This window comes from Gymnoscopelus microlampas (genome assembly GCF_963454915.1).
Source record: "Gymnoscopelus microlampas genome assembly, chromosome: 16".
Classification (NCBI taxonomy): Eukaryota; Metazoa; Chordata; class Actinopteri; order Myctophiformes; family Myctophidae; genus Gymnoscopelus; species Gymnoscopelus microlampas.
Window position 1 is genome coordinate 49,131,298 of NC_139953.1, and position 23,752 is coordinate 49,155,049.

Here is a 23,752-nt window from a genome sequence, read left to right on the forward strand (position 1 = left end):
ATGTGCGAGAAGGTGAGTGTAGTCATGATGGGAAAGTGTGCGCCAGTAATGAGCAGTAATGCGATATATGTGAATCAGTGAGACAAAAGAAGTGGTGGTGTGTTGTTGTGCTGGGCAGAGCATATGTTGGTGATGAGAGATTATAGGTGGGAAATAGTGTAGAGTGGAAAGACTGCATGGAAGGGATGAGGACAACAGAAGTCATTACCTTGGCTGTCAGGCTGCTGCGGTGAAGGTGTGGGAGGTAGGGCTGGTGATGTGGACTCACTTCGTGCTTGTCAGCTGAGAAGTGAGGTATGCATGTTAATAGGTGTTGAATAGGATTGACTGCATGTGTGGTGACACACACACACATATGTATGCATAGTGGCTGTGGCATGATGTGTAATGCTATGCGCAAGGGAAGAGCTAAGGACATGCAATGGAGGGGACTGCATAGTGAAAGAGACGTACAGAGAAGGTGGTGAAATGGAAGTACTGCATTACCTGATGTGTGTGGCAAGTGTGGCCGCTTGCGTCGTCTAGCCAATGCAGGCCTTTTCCTTTTCATGACTGCCAGACAATGTGACGGTCCCAAGCAGGAGTGGGGTGGTTGTAGGTAAACTGTGAAGTAGGGAACATTGTGAGGCAGTGTAAGTGTGGTGTGACACCTTGTGAGGGCAAATGAAAATGTAATAACGGTGTGTACAATACAGCTGCGTTCCTCATAGACATGCTGTGCAAAGTGCTGTGGCCAACGAGAAGCAGCAAAAGGCAAAATAGGATTGACAACGTAAAAGAGGGCCGAAGAAAACAATGTCTTGAAAGTAATGGGTCCAAGACAACATAACAGGCAGTGAGGCAAAGAGTGAAGAGATTAATTAGAACATAGAGAGTGGGAAGAGAGGAATGGAACTGAGTGCTAGAGTGAAGGAAGAAGTGTCGGCGTGTGCTTAGAAACACACGTGCAGTAAGTGGGGCCACAGACAGCGTGTGAGGTGATGGGTGTGTATGGCGTTGTTGTGATTCAGTTAGATGGAGACATGGTGGCAGTTGTGGTGCGCAACGGCTCCTTAGTATAGTTTTGTGTGTGAAGAAGTTGTATTGAATGATGTACTGCCTTGGCATGAGATGACATTACATTGTTGGTATGTGAAGGCGTGATAGCATGTGAAACATTTGTAGTGGCAGTGTGTTAAAGAGCAGTGTGCTGAGGTGGTTTGTAAACATGTTATGGCATTAATGTTAGCAGTCATGAAATACAGGGGAAAAAAGCAGCATCCGTTTAGAAAACAATCATACATGTGCATAGAAAGAGTGTGAATTAGCATGGAGAAAATGCGAGGTTGTGAAAAGCATGGAGATAAGATGGGAAGATGAAAGAAAGAGGTGAAAACATGAGTGTTAAAAAGGCATTACACATTACATTGTTGGTTTGTGAAGGCGTGATAGCATGGGAAACATTTGTAGTGGCGTTGTGTGAAAGTGGTGTGTGCTGTGGTGCTTTGTAAACATGTTATGGCATGAATGTGAAGAGGCATGAAATAGAGGCAAAAGAACGTGCATCCGTTGTAAAGACAATCGTACATGTGCAATAAAAAGGATGTGAATTAGCATGGGGAAAAGGCAGCGTTGTAAAAAGCATACACATAAAAGCGAAGATGAAAGAAAGAGGTGAAAACATGTGTTAAAAAAGCATTGCAAAGTGCATTGTGTATGTGAGTGTAAAGAAAGGCTCCATACTAGAGAGTGGGCTCAACTGGGGAGATCTTGAAAGAACCGCTAAGAACCGAGTGAAATGGAGGACACTTAAGTCAAGTAAGTCAAGACTATATTATGTTGTAAAAGAAAGTATATGCTGTCATACTACGTTGGATGTTTCCATAGTGTAAAAGCAACACCACATGAAGCCACAACCTCCCCAGTTTGATTACAGAAAGAGAACATCAATTGCAGTCAAAATATCATCGCCGCCGCTAGCATCACTCAACGCCATTGTCGGGAGTTTACATCTTGAGTTATTTAGCGGAGTGACGAATCTGCCGATCCACTCAAACCATCTTTTGACCTCTCCCTTCAACCTCAAATATGCCCTTAAACATCTCATTGATGTGAAAGGCCTGGCTGCACAAGAGAAGGTGGAGATGCTTCACAAATCTGATGATTGGGGGTTTGAATCTTAAAGGTCCGGTGCAATGACATTTTCTGATATTTTTACTAGATTCTGACAAGGAGCACATTTTTAAGATTGAGTAATTAAGATTGTTTTTTTAGGGACTTTTGATACAAAAATACACAAAAATGAGTTTAATTTGTTTTGGGCATCTATTGTTAGGTATGCCCATATAATAACGTGCAGCTATGAGTATCACACAGATGAACAAAATCAAGATAAATTCATACTCATAAAAGTGTATATCCCTCCTCACACTTTCACTCACTCAATGACATATGTCAGTAACATGGTCAGTATCATGGTCAGTTAAAACTTAGTGTCAAAAGTAGCAGAAATAAGCGATCTACAAGACCCCAACATATCGTGTGTGTGTGTGTGTGTGTGTGTGTGTGTGTGTGTGTGTGTGTGTGTGTGTGTGTGTGTGTGTGTGATCTTTAATTTACAGAGAGGAGGAAACCAGACAAACTGCTGTCCTGTGCATTTAGGGGAATAAAAAATACCATTACATCACCCTAATAATAATAATTTGACCTATTTGATCCTGTGGCATAGACTCAGTTTCCAGCTTTACCCAGCTGATGGTTTACCACAGTTAGGGGTCCAATGCCTTGCTCATAGACACGATGACACACTCCGATGAACTCTCCAGGTGGATTCTCTCTCCATTCAGCTATGAAGCCTCGCACTGCACCTTCCATCACCATGTCCTGAGACACTTGTTCAGACCTACAGTCTGTTCTGTGTTCAGAATGTTCAGGTTTTTTTTACATGCAATGATGGGGTCCTTTCCACCTGCAGTAATGTTATGCTAGTAACACAAGGTTAGAGGGGAGTGCCGACGCGACGCGTTGTGAGCTTTTAGATCTGCTATTTTCAAACATACTTTACTAACTGAGAAGAATGTACTATCAACAATCTACCACACTTTAAGTATATTTTGATGCTAATACTTTTGTACTTTTACTCAAGTACATTTTCATTACCAGACTTGTACTTGTAACAGAGTGTTTCTACAATTGCAGTATTGATATAATTGATTCATTGATATTCATTGTTAAATAAATATTACAATGTATGTCTATTATTATTATTATTATTATTATTATTGCTGTTATATATTTCGCTAACTTCTTCTCGTTAACTTTTAAATTAGTGACGTTTGCATTGAAAACAAATGTATCTATTTTTGGTTCGTGCGCATGTGCGTGCTTGTAATAGTGTGTGTGTGTGTGTGTGTGTGTGTGTGTGTGTGTGTGTGTGTGTGTGTGTGTGTGTGTGTGTGTGTGTGTGTGTGGGGGGGGGGGGGAAGGGGGGCGGGGCTTGTGTCGTGTTCGTGTCGTGTTTGTGTGTGCACGTGATAGAGTTGTTTGGGTGCGTGCGCATGTGCGTGCGTGTAACAGCGTGTGTGTATGTGTGTGGGCGGGGGGGGGGGGGCTGTGCTTTCGTACACGCGAGAGGGCATTCCCGGGGATGCCCTTTTGCATGTACGCATGTCTTCTTGTCAGACCAATCACAGCCCTTCTTGTTTTGTCCCGCCCCTTAAATCCATCGTTCTTACAGAGCTCGGCTCATTTCTCAAGGTTTGCTGCGGATGCTAGGTCGCTCGATACTAGGTCTCTCCGGTCGATGATAGATTACTATTGGAAACGTTTCTACTTGATTTCGGTTCATATATCACTGATCTACTTTCATTTCGTCGTCATTTGTCTGAGGTGAGTAATATTACTTGATATATACTTTTTCCCCGCCTTTATTACTTTATTTTTTATTTTTTCCCGCCTTTTTTGGACTACGTGAACGTTCAGATTTCAACACAGTTATTACCCCATGGCCACGGATGTTATAATTATGTACGGGCCCTCAGAAGTAGCCGTATCTTCCGTATTGTTCAATAAAAACGCATCTTAATCCGATCGGTGGCCATTTGCTGATAGCTGGCACACTCTATCAGAGTGCAGTACACCTACCAACCGATGGGTAATGCAGTTGAAAGCATAGGGCGGACATGCTGAGAAAATGGCCACCGATCGGATTAAAATGCTTTTTATTGAACATTACTGAAGATACGGTTACTTCTGAGGGCTCGAACAGAATTGTCACATCCGTGGCCGTGAGGTGAGAACTTTATATTTGAAATGTGAACGTTTATGTACATGTACGGGCATTAAATGAATTAAGTACAAACGCCAGGTTACGTTTGTTTCAGGCCCCAGGGCTCTGTTGGTTTGTTTTCATAAACGTATGTCACAATCGACCTGTCCATAACAATTCATTATACAACGCAGAATGCAGCTTTTAATCAACAGTATTGCTATCATGTTTATGTATTTACCAGGGACACAGTGCACATTAATCAACATGTTGGTTTTCACATCCGTGTAATGAACCAGAGTTAGCCAGAAGCTAGCTCTCATCTGTAGTCCCTGAGCAGGCTGTTAAAAGTGCTGATATAATAACTATCCATACAAAAACGGTTGTATTAATACCATACAAGACCAGTAGACATAGGAGACAGAACAATGATATTTTATATGTTGGTGGACTTTACTGAGACAATGGCAAACAACGTGGCTTTGATTCAGTATAGAGTAACATGAGTTTAACTCTAGAAGGAGATGTTGTTGTAATTTGACTGTTTTACTAGCAGTAAATAGACATTCATTTGACGCACTGTTTGGTTCAACAAGTGTTTATCTGCACCGAGCATTGTACTGGGTTGACTAATGTTAGAGGACGCCGTGGCTTTGTTGTTTGTTGTTGTTTCTCTAGCTGAACCTGGCAACTTGCCATGTCCGCTTATTGTAAGCGGATGGTCGCGCTTCTTTTGGGGCTTGTTTTGGGGTTGAAAAGGACCGTATGAGAGTAGACGGTACACGGTCGGTCGTACCGTGTCGGTCGCGCACGTCCGCCACTCTCAATTGTATATTAGGATCATCATATTTATGATTATGTGCCCACATTTGCCTCTAAATTGCGGAGAAACTGTCGATGCGGAACCAAACTGTCAAGCAATTGTTTCCGCCCAGACACGTTTCACTGTCGCACATGTCGAAAATAGCAGATCTACAAGCTCACAACGCGTCGCGCTGTGACGCGTTGTGAGCTTGTAGATCGGCTATTTTCAAATAGACTAAGTATAAAATAAGGCTAAAGTGGTTAAGGTATGTTTTGTAATGTAATAATTTATATCTTAAAAGTAACTAGCAACTAAAGTTTTCAAATAATTGTAGTGGAGTAAAAGTACAATATTTGCCTCTGAGATGTAGTGGAGTAGAAGTAAAAGTATTGGAAATTGGAAATACTCAAGTAAAGTAGAAATACCTCAAAATTGATCTTAAGTACAGTACTTAAGTAAAGGTACTTAGTTACTTTCCACCACTGCGTACGAGGCGAACCCAAATGAAACTATACCGGTTCCCCATTCCCCATGGAACCAAATGGACCTGTACGGGTCCAGTTGGTACTCAAGTTCTATGCTTGGTTCAGGTGTTTGGAAGGACAAAAAAAACAGAACATATTTGCATATCTGGTTTAATAAAGACATAAGCCAATCCTTTTACAGCTTCATAAGTCATAAGGGGAACTTTAGCTTTGACGTGTTTTGGCAATTAAACCAAAGATGTCAACATGTGTGTTCCCAAATATGAGATTTATGATATGAGAGCATTGGCCGTACTGACACACGCTGGAATGATTACCAACGTTTGTCTGTGACTGTGTTGTGGTATTAAATCATGCTGCAGTTTAGATCTTACCACAATACTGATATTCAGCATGATGTACAATATATTTTTTTAAATTTCAATTGAAAAGAAAAGGGGCAATCCTTCTTGAAGGTAAAGCCTTTATCGAATAGCTATAATTTCATTTTAGAAAAAAAAACATGTGTCCACCTACAGAACTCGGCCTTTATGAATTGAATAGGCAGGACCACAATGGAAACAAGCCCTCAGGGATCTTTGTGTTATCCTTTTAGCATTATTGTGTAGGCCTTACTGTGCCTCTGTACTTTTTGCAAACTGCTGATAAAGAATTCAATCAATCAAAGCCACACAGCAATTTGCATGATGCTCAAGCAATGGCTGAACATGGCTTGCTAACATGCTGCCTAGGATGGCAAATAAACAGTGATATGTTGGATGGATGGATAGGCTTTTAGTTTAGTGGTGTTAGTTAACAAAATGCAGTGTAAACATACATGTCGTTACAATACACAATGTCATTTAGAAAACGGTTTGGAAAACAAACCCTCAAACGTGTTGCTCTGCTCCGTTCCCCAGGTGGTGAAGCTTCACACCAAGCTGGGGAAACCCATCCCTTCCACGGAGCCCAGCGTGGTCACCCAGACCTCCTCCTCCACCACGGCCGCCCCCAGTAAGACCCCCTCCTCTGGCCTGGGCAGCTCCAGCACCACCTCTTCGTCCCTGTCCATGGGCACCTCCTCCTCCAATGCTTCTGCCTCCCACCCACAACTCCTCCTACCTGAAGCCGGTCAACATAGTGAGCGGTGGCGGGGGGGGGGGGGGGGGGGGGGGGGCAACAGTCTGTCGTCTGCCAACTCCACCGCCCCCGTCAAGAAGGCCTCCGCCCCCAAGATCAACTCTGTCGGTCAGTGGGTCCCCTTTGAATTTTGACGTCTCCTGGCGGTATTTGACAATGACTTCATTCTTCACCTTGTTGCCATTATGCTCTGTACTGTGTTTTTGCTGTATTCCTGTTTGATTAGTATAGCTCTGCATTTAACCAGTTCAACCACATGAATCCTAGCGTCCCTATTCGGGGCTTGTCGTAATAGGCAAACATTCAATGAAAACAAAAATCGTCTCTCTACACGTCACGAGGCGTTGTGTGAGCTTGTAGATCGGCAGAGATTGATGAGTGATAGAAAAGGACGGGGCCAATTACAGACCCCTTGCACACCCATCTAAGTATATAGGGTTTAAGTCATTGAACCCCTATATGTACTTATCACACAATGAATAAAGAAAACGACTTCCATTTTCACTTTAAAAATGATAAAACATTTTTTTTTTTACAATTTACACCTATAATGACGTGCCCAAAATAGGGACACCAGGTGGTTCAAACACTCATCACTAATAAAGAGTGAAGCTGGTTTCACAGAGCGTGCTTTGCACTCAAAGGCTACATGCCAATGTCTGGATAAGTCTCTGCCAACTTGTGTAGTGATGGACGGCAACCAGGAGTGCGTTTCCGAACCTAACATTTCTTGAAGTTCTGTGCCTTGTAGAATAACAAGTGTATAACCTAGTTTAACCATGCAGTCAAATGGCCATTAGTTCACTCCTGGCCCTTGCAAATGGAAACGGTCATTGTTTTCTTTTTTTTTTTTAATTATTGTGATTTATTGCATTTGTATGCTGTCCATTAGTCAAAGCATCTGTGGACTAGTGACTCCTCAGTAAAATGGAATGTCACAGTTTTAAGTAAACCAATACTAAGAATCTTTGAATGGGATTGTGTGTTAATAGTGATGTTTTGTTTGTTTTTGCATGATCAAAATTTTGATTTGCAAAACTTATCGGTTAATCAATTCATTTTTTGTGTGTATTTACGATTAGAGGTTGGGTGTTCACTAATGTCTATGGTAAGTTTACGGTAACTTTTGATTGAAAAATAAGGCCCTGCTACAAATAATAACTTCTCTAGCTGTGGTCTTTTGGAGCAGTAAGGATGAAGTCATTAGTAGACACAATTTCGGGTTTTATCGTATTTGTTGGCTGTTCACTTCATCCAATGCCATCTGCAAACTCACAACACCTTGCATCGCCTATTTTCGCCACTAAATAGGCAATTTATGAAATATTGGAAGAGGGTTTGTGCCCAATAGCAATGGTCTGAGACTAAAGAACCCTACCTCCCCCTTCGCCCCTTGCAGGAGGAAACAAACTGCAGACCACGGCGAAAGCGGATGAGATGAAGGCGGCGGAGATATCCAAGCCAACGCCACCCTCCATGGCTGCCCCAGAGACCAAGAATGATATCTCTGATTGGCTGTCTGCGGCGGCGCTAGCTGCACTGCAGAACGACGTGCAGCCTGTTGGACACGACTACGTTGAAGAGGTATTCTGACAGTTCACTTGGGTGTTGCTTGCCAAAAATAACTGATCTACATGCTAACACGTCGCATCACGACACATTGTTAGCTTGTAGATCAGTTTTTTTTTAGTATAAATTATATTGTGAAATTTTCCTTGGCAAAAAAGTGTGCACAACTGCAGCGGCCCAAATAGGGAGACAGCTGTTTTTTGTTTAACAAACCCCACTGGCCATGAACCAGAGGGGAAGGCCAGTGCTGTGGATGTGGGGATGTAATCGTTCTATATTGCACTCCATCAAACACAAGTATAAAAGAGTTAAAATGAAGACTGGCTCTGAGTCTGCCGTACAATTGTATTTTTACGGCGTTGCTCGGCCATACCCTACCTGTCTATGAGAGGGTCTGTGTGTCACAAACCACAGGACCGATCAGTGCTAAACTTTGCATGCACGCTACACAGAATTAACTCCACTTTGGAGCCATGTTGTTGGATCCTTTAAGAGTTCAAGTTAAAAAACACTGCTATATCAGACAGGTACGTTCAACTCGCCACTGACTGGACTCATCATGGTGAAGAAAAGTCCTCCTAGAGCTGTCATTCTCAAAGCTTTTTAAAAACTTTGATGACCTCCAGTTTGGTGTGCATTAGGCCAGTGGTGCTCAAACTTTTTAATTTCATGTTTTTTCATTTCATTTCAAAAATGTTTCACAATGACCCGACCACAACAAACATTTATTTCTTAAAACATCAAAGAGTCACGGCACACTCATGGCTGCTGATGCCAAACCAGTTTATTAAGGACAAGAGAACAACAAAAACATGTGTTGTTTATATCCCACATGGTTTTTGGATAATGGATATGTTTTGTGTTTTGTGCAACCTTTAAAAAAAAGTCATCGTTTTGTACTATTCTCTATTTCCCCACATAGCCCCCAAACCAGCGTACACGCAATGTATGACGCCGTACACCCAGACCCAGCAGACACGCCAGGTGACTGCCATCAAACCGGCCACGCCCATCCAGGCCACCTCCACCTTCTCCATCTACCCGGTGTCGTCCACCGTGCAGCCCGTACCCTCTGCTGGAGCGGCCGTAGTGCCGTCGTACTCCCAGAGCCCGACCTACAGCACCAACGCTGTCACATATTCTGGTAAGGAAATGCCCGGCCGTCACCCACACATACAAGTTACCCACACGCTAAACCCAAACGTAGTCGAGCAATATAGTAGAATGTGAGCTGCAGAAACACATTTAATTGATCTGGGTGCCATCGTTATAATAACCCATTAAAACCGGGAAAGCATCTGTCATTTTAGATTTTAGCTGTATAGCAAAACAAGTTTTAAGAACACTTAAAAGATCTCTCAATAAATGTTCAAAAATAGCAGATGTACAATCTCACAGTCATCACTTCGTGCCGCGCTGCGAGCTTGTACATCTACTATTTTTGAATAATTTTGATTGGATGCAACGTGTTCATACATAGGCCGTCGCTCGTATTCGCTTGCGCAAAATTCACTTCAGTCGAACATAATTATTCAACGTACGCGAGTTGTGTCGCATCGAGCGTAGATGCAGAATCTTGTCACTCAAAACACAGTTTAGCTAGACTGCACATTTTAGAATGGAGGAGGAAGCCAAAAGTTCCCAGTGTTAAACACTGACGCATTTGATTTCTTTCTGAGATGCTGTGGCTTGTAGACTTAGAATAGGCTCTATGCACAGCAGCCATATTATCACTTCTTTCATAGTTGTTACCAATGATACTAATGAAGGCTCTGTTCCATTTAGTGTAGCACAGTGGTTTCCCACGACCCCCATAACTCTGAGAGTGTACAAATGTACATACATTTGTACACTCTCAGAGTTACACACCTGCAAGGGGCCATTTGGAAGCCCATGAGGGTCCCTGGACCCCAACTGTAGACCCACTGGTGTAACAGAGTGTTTCCAGTGAGCCAACATGCACAATATCAGCACCCTGACTCTGTTTGACCAGAATGGAACAGAGCTTTCATTAGTATCATTGGTAACACCTGTGAATGTCTTCATGATATGGCTGCTGTGAATAGAGCCTATTGGTATCTTTAAAAAATATATTTGATTGAAATGCATTTCTTCATCACTGCCCCTATTCCTGCTCCATAGGTACGTCTTACTCGGGCTACGAGGCTGCCGTGTACTCTGCTGCCTCCACATATTACCAGCAGCAACAGCAGCAGGCGGTGGCCGCGGTAGCCGCTACAGCAGTATATGTGGTTTCTACACTGTTACAGGTGGTCCAAATGCTGGCGACAGAGCTCCCGTCTGTGAGGAAAACCAGCTAACCACAGAAACCCAGTGTCGTGAGGCCATTGTATATGTGGCTGTATGTATGTATGTATGTGGCTCTTCAACTGGCATTAACCCACTAAGACCTGAGGAAGCGTCTGTGTCATTTTTTCATTTGAGCTAAAAAGCATTATTTTACACTTTGACTATTCAAAAATAGCAGATATACAAGCTCATAGCGCGGCACCGAGTGCCGCGCTATGAGCTTGTAGATCTGCTATTTTTTGAAAATATATATTCTTTTAAAGCGAACAATAACTCAAATCTTTCCTTCTGGGGGTCCATGGAACAAAATATTTTGAGACGGGGGTCCGCGGCAAAATTCATATCATTTTGGGGGGTCCTTTACATTTTGCAGAATATAAATTATACAGCAGAAAATGTCCTTATGGTTCATCTTGCATATTGTGGCAATAAAAGTGATTCTGGAGGCTACCTAATCGTGACCAAAACATCCCATTGCGATCCGGCTCTAAACTGTTTGCAAACGGTGACTAATTTTAATAGCAAGACTAAAAAAGTTCTCTTTTCACAGACTGGGACCAGTGTCCATGGGCATCTGGACAGCATCACAGAGAGCCTTCAACCCTATCTGCTTGCTGTGGGTACCCAGAAGAGTGTGATTCACAAGTACTTCATTGTGATTGACAAACGTGCAATCCCTTGTAAGTCACCCAGGGGTTGACACTAACGCCTGCCCGACTCACCCCTCCTCTCCCCTCTTCTAACCTCCTCTCCTGTCACTATATTTATATAGTGACAAATATCACTTACATGCCCAAAATTGGGACGGGACGTTGAATGAAAGTGGTTAAATATTGTATTTGCTGATGCTGATATTGTCAAAAAAATAGAATTTTTAAAAGAACAAAAGCACAGCAAAAGAAACACAATACAAAGTGATGAAAAATTGTAAGAGGCAAACCATTTGGGTCAAACAGGTTTCCTTTGCAGATATGAATGTCATTCTGTCAGATTTGCAGATATTAGTGAATGGGATTGGGTGAAGTGACATTTAAATGGATATGGATAATTGTACCTGACTTTAAAACCATGTGCCTCTTGTAATGATTGTGTATGTGTGTGTGTGTGTGTGTGTGTGTGTGTGTGTGTGTGTGTGTGTGTGTGTGTGTGTGTGTGTGTGTGTGTGTGTGTGTGTGTGTGTGTGTGTGTCACAGGTGGATGCTGCGCTGGGGTCAGTGGAGATGGTGGAGACCCTGACGGAGAGGAACCTGGACCTGGAGGAGAAAGTCCGGGAGCTGAGAGAGACGGTCACTGACCTGGTCAGTGCACCTGTGTTCTTCACCCCGACTTGCATGCAATCAGTGTTTTGTTTCATAGCCCATTAAGACCTGAGGCCCATTTTACAAACGCCCTCTCAGTGGTTCTCAAACCTTTTCATGTCAAGGACCCCCAAATTGTTGTACAAGCTTGCAGCGTGGCACGAAGTGACACGTTGTGAGCTTGTAGATCTGCTATTTACAAAAGATTTGTACCGGTATACATTTTGAAAACTTAAAATGGGACATTCTGCATAAGGAATACTTTTACTTTTGGTATTTTAAAGGAATAGTTTACCCCGAAAATAACTTTCCGTCGCATTCCTAAGCCAATAATTTGATGACCGGCAGCGGTTCCGTATGGAGACACAAAGGAGATTCTTTGTGTCTCCATACAGAACCGCTGCCGGTGAGTAATCGATAGAAAACGTCATTTTGGGCGTGAACTATCCCTTAAGTACATTTTGATGCCACTACTTTTGTAGTTTTACCCAAGTACATTTTGAATACCAGACTTTAGCTTGTAACAGTTTTCCTACATTGTAGTATTGATAATTTTACTTAAGTAAAAAGATTTGAGTACTCCTTCCACCACTGCATTTGGCTTTGTTCTACGCCTTACAATGTATATACTACCACACATGACGGTCGGTCCCCTCTTCTGTCCTCCCAACAGGAGGCCATTAATGACATGAACGACGAGCTCCAGGAGAACGGCAGGGAGACTGAGATGGAGCTGAGAGAGCAGCTGGACATGAGCGGGGGAAAGGTCCGCGAGGCCCACAAGAGAGAGTTGAGGCTGCCCAGGAGACCATGGCCGATTACCAGCAGACCATCAACAAGTACAGAGAGCTCACTGCCAGCCTGCAGGTGCATAGATCACTACACAGTACACACATACACGTTGTACTACTATACTTACCGCAACATTTTAGGATGGATTTTCGTTTTAAATGCATTTTTTCCCCCATGAGTTTTTTTGCCGTTTGTAACCCTGAACCTAACTCTAAATCCTAATTCTGACCCCAACCTGAATCTTTTCCTAATTGTAACCTTGGCTCTAAAAGTCTTTGTTAACAAATTCTCTTGTGGTGTCCAGGAAAATGGCCTTCACAAGGTCAATTTCTACTATACTTATGGGGACACGTGGCCCTCAAGTATATTCATAAACACACACACACACACACACACACACACACACACACACACACACACACACACACACACACACACACACACACACACACACACACAGGAATGAGAAGTGAGCTGCTATGATTATCAGTAGGTAGTCAGCAAATGCACATTGCTCACTGCTGTCTGTGTGTGCTTTTCCCTGTGCACCAGGAGACCAACAGAGAGCTGACCAACCAGCAGAATGCCAACGCTGAGCAGGTCCTGCTGCATCCTCCTGCAGAGATGTTTGATTTCAAGATAAAGTTTGCAGAGACCAAAGCTTATGCCAAGGTACGGCTGAGACGAATGTCAGAATGCTAGGAATCTGATTGGGAGTTGATGGGGATTTGAATCAATCCAATGACAATAAAATGTCTAAAGTGACACTTTGGTACCACTACCACAAAACTCAAGCCAAGCCATACTGGAAAGAAATGGATTGGAAAAGGTTGTATCCAGTTTAACTGAGCACTAGGCTTACGTGATCATAATTCTTGTTAATGGCATCAATGGACATTTAGTTTAAAAGTTTTACATTAATAAAAGTTTAAGAAGAGTAATGAATAGTAACCGCTCATATCATAAAATTAAGATAATCATTTCTGGATCCTAAAATTATTGCGATATTTATCAATTCCGATTCCTTCATTTTCATGGGTACCTGGCAGTTTGGATATGGTTCCTAACTTCTATACCCAACCTTGACTGTGTGTCTTCCAGGCCATCGAGATGGAACTGAGGAAGATGGAGGTGGGCCAGGCTAACCGCCAGGTGTCCCTCCTCACCGCCTTCATGCCTGAGTCCTTCCTCCGCCATGGAGGAGACCACGACTGTATCCTGGTGCTGCTGCTCATTCCAAGGCTCATCTGCAAGGTGTGTGTGATCTGCAAAAAAACAAAAAAAATAGTCTGACCAATGCCACATGGGTTCGATCCTGATTTTGGAGAGTCCTAGACCACTAATGTTTGACCGATCTTTTGTAAAAAAAAAGTATTTTAATGTATTTAACAACATAAGCCCTGTTCATACATTTTCAGAAATAGCCTATCTACAAGCTCACAATGTGTCGTGAGCTTGTAGATCGACTATTTTTGTTATTGTTTTGAAAACGTTTGTTAATGTTCACTTAAAATGACATGCCCAAATAGGTAATAGGGACATGTCCGTGTGTCATTTCCCCTGCAGGCGGAGTTGATCAGCAAGCAGGCCCAGGAGAAGTTTGACCTGAACGGTGACCCCCTGCAGGGAACCGCGATGAGGGGATCCCGTGGAGAGCAGCTCAGCTTCGCCTCAGGACTGGTCTACTCCCTGGGCCTGCTGCAGGCCACTCTGCACAAATATGAACAGTGAGTGACTATCGCACATGAGAGACTAAATTGGGAATGTTGTCATTGGAGAATACCCACCATGCTAAAACGTTATAACAAGATTCCAAATAAATTAAAAGATTCTGGTAATGCTCCATGTTGCTATCCAGAACTGAACACCTTTATTCCCAATGTATTGAACATCTTCAATAAAAATTCAGTCCAATGAGAGACAACTTTTCTCGCTCGTATTTCGTTTATAAGTTTTGTCCTCTGTTAACTACTTAAGCCCTACATACTTACCGTCATACCGTATGACGAATAGTGAAACTAGCAATTCTACAAGCTCACAACAATCTGCTATTTTTGCTGCAAGGGAAAGTGCAACATTGTATCACATTGGTCCCTGAATATGAACAAAGCAAACGCACTACTGGTTTGAAAACACACTTAATGCATTACTTTTGAGCGTCCTGTGTATCACAAAAACCTTAACGTTATCGGTCTCTCCACTCTCGCCACTTCTAACATTATCTGTCCTTCCATTGTCATGTCCTCCTCTCATCCAGGGCTATGAGTGGCTGCAGTGTGGAGGTGTTTAAGAGGATGGGCACGCTGTACTCTGAAATGAGCGTCCACGAGCGCTCTCTGGACTACTTCATCGACCTGCTGCACAAAGACCAGCTGGATGAGACCATTCAAGTGGAGCCACTCACCAAGGCCATCAAATACTACCAGGTAACAACAATACAGGACCTCTAGGCTGCCATCTAGCATTTAAAACATGCACACATTTGTGTGTGTGTGTGTGTGTGTGTGTGTGTGTGTGTGTGTGTGTGTGTCTCTCTCCATGGAAAAACTGTGCATGTGTCCGGTCTGCATTAATACGCATTCAACGTATTCATGCTTGTTACTTGTCTGTAAGTAACTCACTACTGTTGTGTCCTCCAGCATCTGTACAGCATCCACCTGGCGGAGCTCACAGAGAACTGCACCGTGCAGCTGGCTGACCACATCAAGGTATTTCAACGCCTTGTGATTTTATTTTGTCTTTATTTATTTTTTGTTGGTGTTTGCTGGGTTACATGTCGCCTTTCCGACGTTAACGAACCCTATACCTAACCCTAACCGCACGCGGAAGCCACTAGTCGGAGTGGCGAGATGTCGGAATGGAAGGCGGTTACCGTTTGCTGCTGTCTGCTGCACCTTTAATGCGGTCACACCCTTGCCCGTTAAAGCCGAAAGCAAGCTACGTACGGTGCAACTGTGAAGACAAACGGATCTAACAAAACAAGACTAAGGAAGTTTATTTTGTAATTTGGTGATTTTTTTTTAATTCTGTTGTGATTTGGCACTATAGTCAAATTTAACAAATTGTCTCAAGACAGTTTACATATAGAGCAGAGACCCAACGTTTCCCCCCCTGAGAGAACATTTGGCAACAGTGGCAAGGAAAAAACTCTCCTTTTAACTTCTTAAACCCTATACTTAGTTGACTGGATTCCCAAGAACTCTATTCTAGATCCACTCCTGTTTTCGCTCTACACTGAAATACATTGTCATCAAATGTTTGCCCCAGAATAGGGTTCATGTGGTTATTGGGAAGAAACCTTGGGCAGAACCAGGCTCTAGAGGGTGGGCGCCCCTGAGACACAGGGGAATGGAGAGAGAGAATAAGTGCCTGGTGTGCATGGATTCAAGTTCTCGCCACGACTGATTTCAGTCATTTGTATTCCATAGAAGCCAGCATGTCTTCTATGGCATCATGTTGCGCACCTACGCTCTCAATGCGCCTGCGACTGTTTCACAAATCACACATTACGACTTGGTCATACAAACCTTTTTCAGTCGTGAGATTGTATTTTGCTTTAATCCATGGGTGTGTCTCAGTTCATCCAGAGTGGCCTGGACTGTGTGGCAGTGGAGTCGGCTCGCCTGCGGGCCTTCCTGACCGCCGGTCAGGAGAGCTCCAGCCTCTGCATCCTGCTGAAGGACCTGGACACCTCCTGCTCCGACATCAGACAGTTCTGCAAGAAGATCCGTCGCCGCATGCCCGGAACGGACGTGATGGGAGCACCCGCCGCTGTCATGTTTGGACCACAGGTACACATACACCCATTCTACTGTCTGTACGGGTCAGTGATTCTCAAACCTTTGAATTTCAAGGACCCGCCCCCCCCTAATTTTTATGTGCACTAGGCCACAGACCCCCATTTGATGCAATTCATCTCTGGGGTCAATTCTTCATCTCTGGGAACCCCAATCTACCCTGTAAAATATGTTTTCAATTAAAAAAAAAGCTACTTTTTGATATAATCTTTCACTGATATATTTTTCACAATGACCATTCCACATACAGGTAAATGTTGTTTGACAACTTCTCTTAGAGTGTTTGCCCCTGACAACCGGGAATGTATTTCTTTATGTACTTTTACAGTTAATAACAGGATTCCCACGGTCATGAATTTCCTGGATATATTTTGAAATGAGAGAAACTGTCTGCCAGGCCTGGAAAATGTTTGGAATTCATCAAATGTTTTGGAAGATGTTTGGATATACATAGTTTTTGGCTATTGATTTTGTTCATAAAAAACATGTTTGACATTTCATGAAATATGTAACATGGTAAAATGCAGTGCTGCGTGAGAGCTGCCTATTATACAGAACATCACGTAACAAAAATAATACATCTACAAGCTAAGAACAAACGTTGTTAGCTTGTAGATCTGGTCTGTATGTGTGGGAACCCTGACCAGTGCTTTAAAATATTACTGTCTATCCCTGTGTTTCCCCTCCCTTTTTTTTACTTCCACTTAGATGGTTGAAAAAAATCTGAAGGACAGACCTGGCGGAAAGAGGATCCTTACCGAGTATGCTCGGACAAAAAGCCTAACGGATACCAGAAGACACGACATGGTGAAGATATTGGTTGCACACATGGCAAGTGAACATGGGTATGTTGTCATCTAAAAATTATGCACCCAATACACAATTTTGGTTGTACTTGGTGCAGGCCAAAATCCTCCTTTTTGCAGAAGGCAGCGGCACAGCAATACTTTTGTTTGGATCTCATACGTGTGTGTGTGTGTGTGTGTGTGTGTGTGTGTGTGTGTGTACTGTAGGACGAGTCCTTCAAGGCGTGTTAAAGAGGACTATGCACAGGGTATCACTGCCTTATTCCCATACCTGGCCGATCCCCAGGGAAATTTGGGCTATGTAAGTACATAAAACACCAGTCTAACGCACATTTACACATGCTCATTAAAACCAAATGACACTTTCCCCCCCTCTTTTCTTCTTGTGTTTTAGGAACAGTATTACAATCCAGTAGATGGGAGTGGGTTTCTGGCATGGCGAGTGAAATCACTTCAAAAAGAAGCATCAGAGGGACAAAAAAAGAGCTGAAATGTTCAGCCACTGACGGGTGTGTGATTTTGATTGTAGCTAGAATTTAAGGCTGAAGTCACATGTGAGGAAAACCAGCTAACCACAGAAACCCAGTGTTGTGAGGCCATTGTATATGTGGCTGTATGTATGTATGTATGTGGCTCTTCAACTGCCTTGCATTAACCCACTAAGACCTGAGGAAGCGTCTGTGTCACTTTTTCATTTGAGCTAAAAAGCATTATTTTACACTTTGACTATTCAAAAATAGCAGATATATATCCCCTCCCCTCCTCTCCTCTCCCCTTCTCTCCTTCTCTCCATATCTACAAGCTCACTGTGAGTTTAATGTTTGGAAAATAGCAGATCTACAAGCTCACTGTAAACTTGTTGCCTTATTTTAAATAGCCGATCGACAAGCTCACTTGTCAGCTTGTAGATAACTTGTGAGCTTGTAGATCTGCTATTGTCACTATATTTATATAGTGACAAATATATATTTGTGTCTAAAATACAGTATTTTTGCTTGACATTTTCAGCTGTGGCGTGGCTGTACACCGGATCTGATATCTTGGCCAACACAGCTGTGGACTGAGGGGACCGTCCCAGACTGCACTACTGCAAGGTTTGTTTAACATAACATGACACATGTGCAAATCAAAACCTTTTAGATCTAACGATCTAATGTTAGCATATGGACATTTTCTTGTGGTCAGTCCATTGTCCGTTTTTAAGGAGGCATTGCCAATATATATACTCTGTAGCTTAACTCTTTGACTGCCATATGAACAGTGTAATAGTGTGCCACTGCTGCCAGCAAAAACAGTGATTTTTACTGTATCAGTTTGCATAGAAAAATACTGTACTTGTACTTCTATCCACTACAGCTCAGAGGCAAATATTGTACTTTTAATCCACTACAATTGTTAGAAAACTTTAGTTACTTTGTAGATTTTGGTTATTGTTTAAAAAAACATAGGGTACATTAACCACTTCAGCCCCATTTAAACTTTGGCTATTTGAAAATGGCAGATCTACAAGCTCACAATGCAACATGTTGTGAGCTTGTAGGCTTACAAGCTCACTTGTCAGCTTGTTGGACACTTGTCAGCTTGTAGATCTGCTATTGTCTATTGATATGCATGTACTTTCATAGCTTTGTGTCTAAAATATTGTATTTCTTTTTTTTACAGCTCCTGCTGCGGACCCAGGTGACAGACACACCATCCCAGGCCTACTGCAAGGTGTGTAACTATCTAATGTTGGCTTATTGACATTGTCTTGGGGTCAAATACTAGGTTGTGGGGATCTGTGGTTTAATGCATAGGCTAAAAAATGGAAGCTCTTTGACATTACAATAGTTTGAGAACCACTGGTATTCAGGTGACAAGTATATGTTGCTTACATTTTCTATAGTTGTCAGCTAATAATAATAATAATAATACATTTTATTTATAACGCACTTTACATTCTCACGGATGTCAGAGTGCTACAGATTAAAAACAGAGCATAAAAACAGCATAGGCAACAAAACAATTACAATAGACCCAACCAGGCTAAACTAAAGGGCCAACTTTTAGAAATTAAAACTCAATACGAAAAACAAACAAAGTCCATGAAAAATTAGAAAAATGCTTTTTTTAAAAGGTAGGTTTTTAGTCAATTTTTAAAAGCATCAGTGGACTGTGGCGCTCTCAGGTGGTCTGGGAGGGCATTCCACAGACATGGGGCTGTGTGGCAGAAGGCCCGGTCGCCCATGGTGCGGAGGTTGGTGTCAGGCACGACAAGAAGGTTGGTGTTGTTGGAGCGGAGGCTTCGGGTGGCAGGTTTTGGGGTGAGGAGTTCTTTGAGGTAGGGGGGGGGGGGGGGGCGTTGCCGTAAATGCACTGATGGGTGAGAAGGGAAATCTTGTATTCGGTCCTGAAGGAGATGGGGAGCCAGTGAAGTGAGCGGAGGGTGGGTGTGATATGGTCATATTTTCGCACTCTCATCAGGACCCTATCAGCGCTGTTTTGGATGTATTGGAGCCTTTGGAGGCTCTTGTTAGGGATCCCGATGAGTAGTGCATTGCAGTAATCCAGCCTGGAGGAGATAAAGGCGTGGACGAGTCAGCTGACTGAAAGGTGATAATAGGGGGGTGATTAGAGGTGTGGTTATCCATATGTGGCCAATATTTCAGCACAATATGACAGTTTTCAAGATGGATCTTGGCACTGTTTCTTTGCTATTGTCCAGTTTATAGAAAGCTATATGCTGATAGCCATCATTGCTTTGTGTTTGTTTAGTAACAGGGAACAGCCTGTCTCTGCAGGTCCTTTTTAAACAGAAAATTAAGGGTGTGTTGGCAATTTCATCCAACCATAATCAACAACTTGATTGTATAGGATGTGTCCTGTATGAGTTCTCTCTCCTGATTGGATGAAATTGGTCTCTCAAAATCACAATTTAGTTTTAAAGGCGGTTACTGTATTCACCCAGAAGCAGTATAATAGCAGTCGCACCCCTACTTAAGTAAGACTGTGTTTGCATACTGGTACAGTGGTGTAGTTAACTGGTATAGTTGCTGTGTTTTCACGTCGTGGATGCAATGTATTATTGAGTATATTCGTTTCCATTTGAAAGTATGCTTTAATAAGTACCTGGCATACAAACATGCTCACTTCTGTGTGCCTACGTGTCTTTGGGTCATTCCAGGGCCAGTGTTTAAAGGAGGAGTTCACCCAAAAAATTACTTATTTTCTATCAATTGCACACCCTATGAAGCCTTGAATCCATGGATTATTTTTTGTTTTTGTCGCATTCCTAAGCCAATAATTTGATTCCCGTCTCCTACCAGCTAATGTATCCGGTAGGAGACACAAAGTAGATTATTTGTGTCTCCTACCGGAAATACACACGGTCATCAAATTATTGTCTTAGGAATGCCACAAAAACAAAAATTACACAGTATTATTCATATTGTAGCATTGTTTTGTCTTTTTTCATAACTATTGATTGTGAAGCATTTGTTTGAAAAGAACACTAACACTTGTTTCCCTGTTTTTCAGAAGCCGTCCAGCACTGACATGTTTTTTTGCCTTTAACCTTTTTCTACTTTTCAGGAATGTTCTTTGTGAATAATTGTCATATTTCTAAGATAATTGTATTCCATTTATGTTGTGGCTCGTGAACCGGTAGTACCCAATTTCTATAACACAATATTGGCCATCCCTGAATTTAATAACAAACTCACACATGAAATAATCAATTCTAACAAATGCATAACAAACTATTTTGGATTGTATACTGCCTTTTCATGACCCACTACCTTATATGTACATGTGCATGTTGTAAATGTTTAACTCACCATTTGTTTTTAGGGCTGTAAGACTGTAACACTTATTAGGACTAAATTATTTTTTAATTCATTTTGACAAAAAATGTAATTTTATTCAAACAGCCAATATACACTTATTAAAATAGGACTTAATTTCCTAATTAAACTAATAAATGTAATCCCAAAATAATTATGGAAAATGTTACACATTGATTCATTGATAAATACAAAATTAGATATCTACAAAATACACTTTGAGATAATTAACTTAATCAATATAGTTGCAGACCTACAATTTGTACCTATTTTTTCAGAATGTTACATGTTGTTTAATAATATATTAATATATTTACCAGGAGCTTGCTTGATCCCCTTTTTTAACAAATGGGTCGGTGCAAGATTTTTTTTCCCCGTGCACTCCTAAATTGGCTGAAATAGGAGGCGGGGTTTTTGCTTCACCCTGGAAAATATTGAATTTACTTAAAAGTTAGAATATAATTTTGGATAATAACAGTAATAGTAGTAATAATAATCATTATAGCATCAACAATATATCTGTCAATAATAAACTGTTTACAGGCATTGTAATAGTTACCATACTAATACACTTATTGTAAGTCGCTTTGGATAAAAGCGTCTGCTAAATGAATGTAATGTAATGTAATGTAACCTATATATAGAATCATAAAATATAACCATACTATTATTACATATATAATCATAATAACAACAACTATAATAACAATAATTGATAGGACATTATACCAAATATATTGATGGTGTTGCTTACAGTAAAGGTACCAATAATACAATTGTGTTAATAAATACTTTAAACTATATCTGCTCTGCTTTGTCTCTACTTATTATTCTTTTTACCATGTGGTTGAAAAGTGAATCTATATGTTTGGTAATGTATTTAGTCGCATGTATTTAACATTTACAATGAATACAGATGTGTGTTTTTTTTTTTTTGGAATTACTATTCATAATCAGAAGGGTTCTTCACTACTAAAGCTGAACAAAAAGTGAAACTTTGGAATATAACATCTCTTAATACCTAAGCCCATACACATATGAACATAATACACAAAAGTTTTTTGTTTAACTGACAATAATTTTTGCCTTCTACAATCTGGTGTTTTAATTTATTTGACCAACTTATCCACTTAACGGTTTGATCCATGCAAGAGTCAAAGCTTGTAATTGAAAGTGTTGTCAGACTATAATCTCTGCCTGCTGGACAAAATGGACTTCAATCCCTCTACTGTGTGTAAAACTGTGAAGCAATCTACATGGACATTAGAGCTTAACCAAAACTCCTGCCTGGTGATGACAAGTCTGTCACAATGTAGGCTAAACAATAGTTTTTCATTGTGGTATTGACGCCATTCAGTAACATTGATGTGCCTGATATGCTGGGGAGTATCTATTTTACAATATACAAAATGGTATGGCTTCAACCCAGCTACTAGCCAGGTCGACATGTATCGTAATGGTTCCACATGTATTATATGGTGAGACATTCCCAAGTACATTACAAGGTATTTAATATCTATTATCAGGCTGGGGGAAAATAGGTGCTGAATCTTATACTCACAAAACATGACATCATAATATAAGGAAAACGTGAAATGTCTTCTGAGTATTTACAACTTGTTTGCAAATAGCAGATATGCCATTTACTCTATATACACAGGGTATTGTCTCCTCTCAATATCTCAGATCAGAACAATAAGGTAAAAAAAAAGGCAAGTTTGCTTTAACAATAATTTATTTTGAGATCTTCAACACCACTGGAGACTGGACTGTGAACTATGTGACGATGGATTCCTTGGACCCCCATGGCCGCAACCCAGAACTCTGCGTCGGCGCAACCACACTTTGCAATTGCCCTGAATTGTGAAAATTCTAGTTCAGTCTTATGCTAGATGTGCTCCTGTTTCTGCTCAACATTGTAACAGGGCCTTTTATTTATATGGTATATATTTTACCACGAATGTTCGTATTTTACCACGAATGTTCCATTTTCGTATGAAAATCTTGTACATATTGTGTGTCTTGTGACGATTGGGTCCAATATTTAGTTCAGTAACCATGGAGCTAAGGAATGGTTCAGAAGCTGTGTTCACGTTCACAAAATGAATATTGGAATTGGTCTATTTGTTCTATTTGATGCCTCTTTGTTATGCATCTTTTGGGAGGCCAAATACAGGCTTATATTTTTGTAACTGTCATTATTCGACTGTTCTCTTGGGATAAAAAAAACTAAAACAAAACAAAACAATTAAACGTCAACGGTATAGTTTGAATTAACGGCTTGCTCCTCCGGACGCGAAACGTAACGTCTGGGGGGTGACAGATACATTTTTTACACCCACCCTTTGTTATTGTGGTCCAAGTGAAGACGATGATTACTTTTAATTGAAAGTCATGTGTAATAATTAAAAGTAACTTCCCCTACACTGTCTATGAATTGACCTTCCTTCTCTCCGTGTCTTCCGGGTTGCAGTTGGAGGTTCTTCACCTGCTGTCTCCAGAACAGAAGGCTGAGCTGCTACTGAGGCCTGAGGTTGCAGGCCTGGACAACGGGACCCTCAGCCTGATCTTCCACAGCTTGATGACCGGTGGTCCTGGGCCCACCCCCACCTCCACCCCCGGATACACATACACCTCACATAGCCCCTACTCACCACCACCACCACCACCACCACCACAGAATAGCTTCAGAGAGGTTGCATAG

The 23,752-nt window shown here is 41.6% G+C and overlaps 1 pseudogene across 1 annotated transcript; it reads left to right on the forward strand.

Annotated features, from left to right (window-relative positions):
- On the forward strand, window positions 1–23,752 carry LOC311063067 (dynactin subunit 1-like; annotated as a pseudogene). Its single transcript has 16 exons — window positions 1–12; window positions 1,011–1,055; window positions 6,436–6,589; window positions 8,055–8,239; window positions 9,191–9,368; window positions 10,367–10,527; window positions 11,728–11,832; window positions 12,506–12,699; window positions 13,177–13,296; window positions 13,726–13,878; window positions 14,191–14,351; window positions 14,882–15,050; window positions 15,264–15,332; window positions 16,203–16,415; window positions 18,890–18,940; window positions 23,522–23,752. The product of its transcript is annotated as a dynactin subunit 1-like (transcript).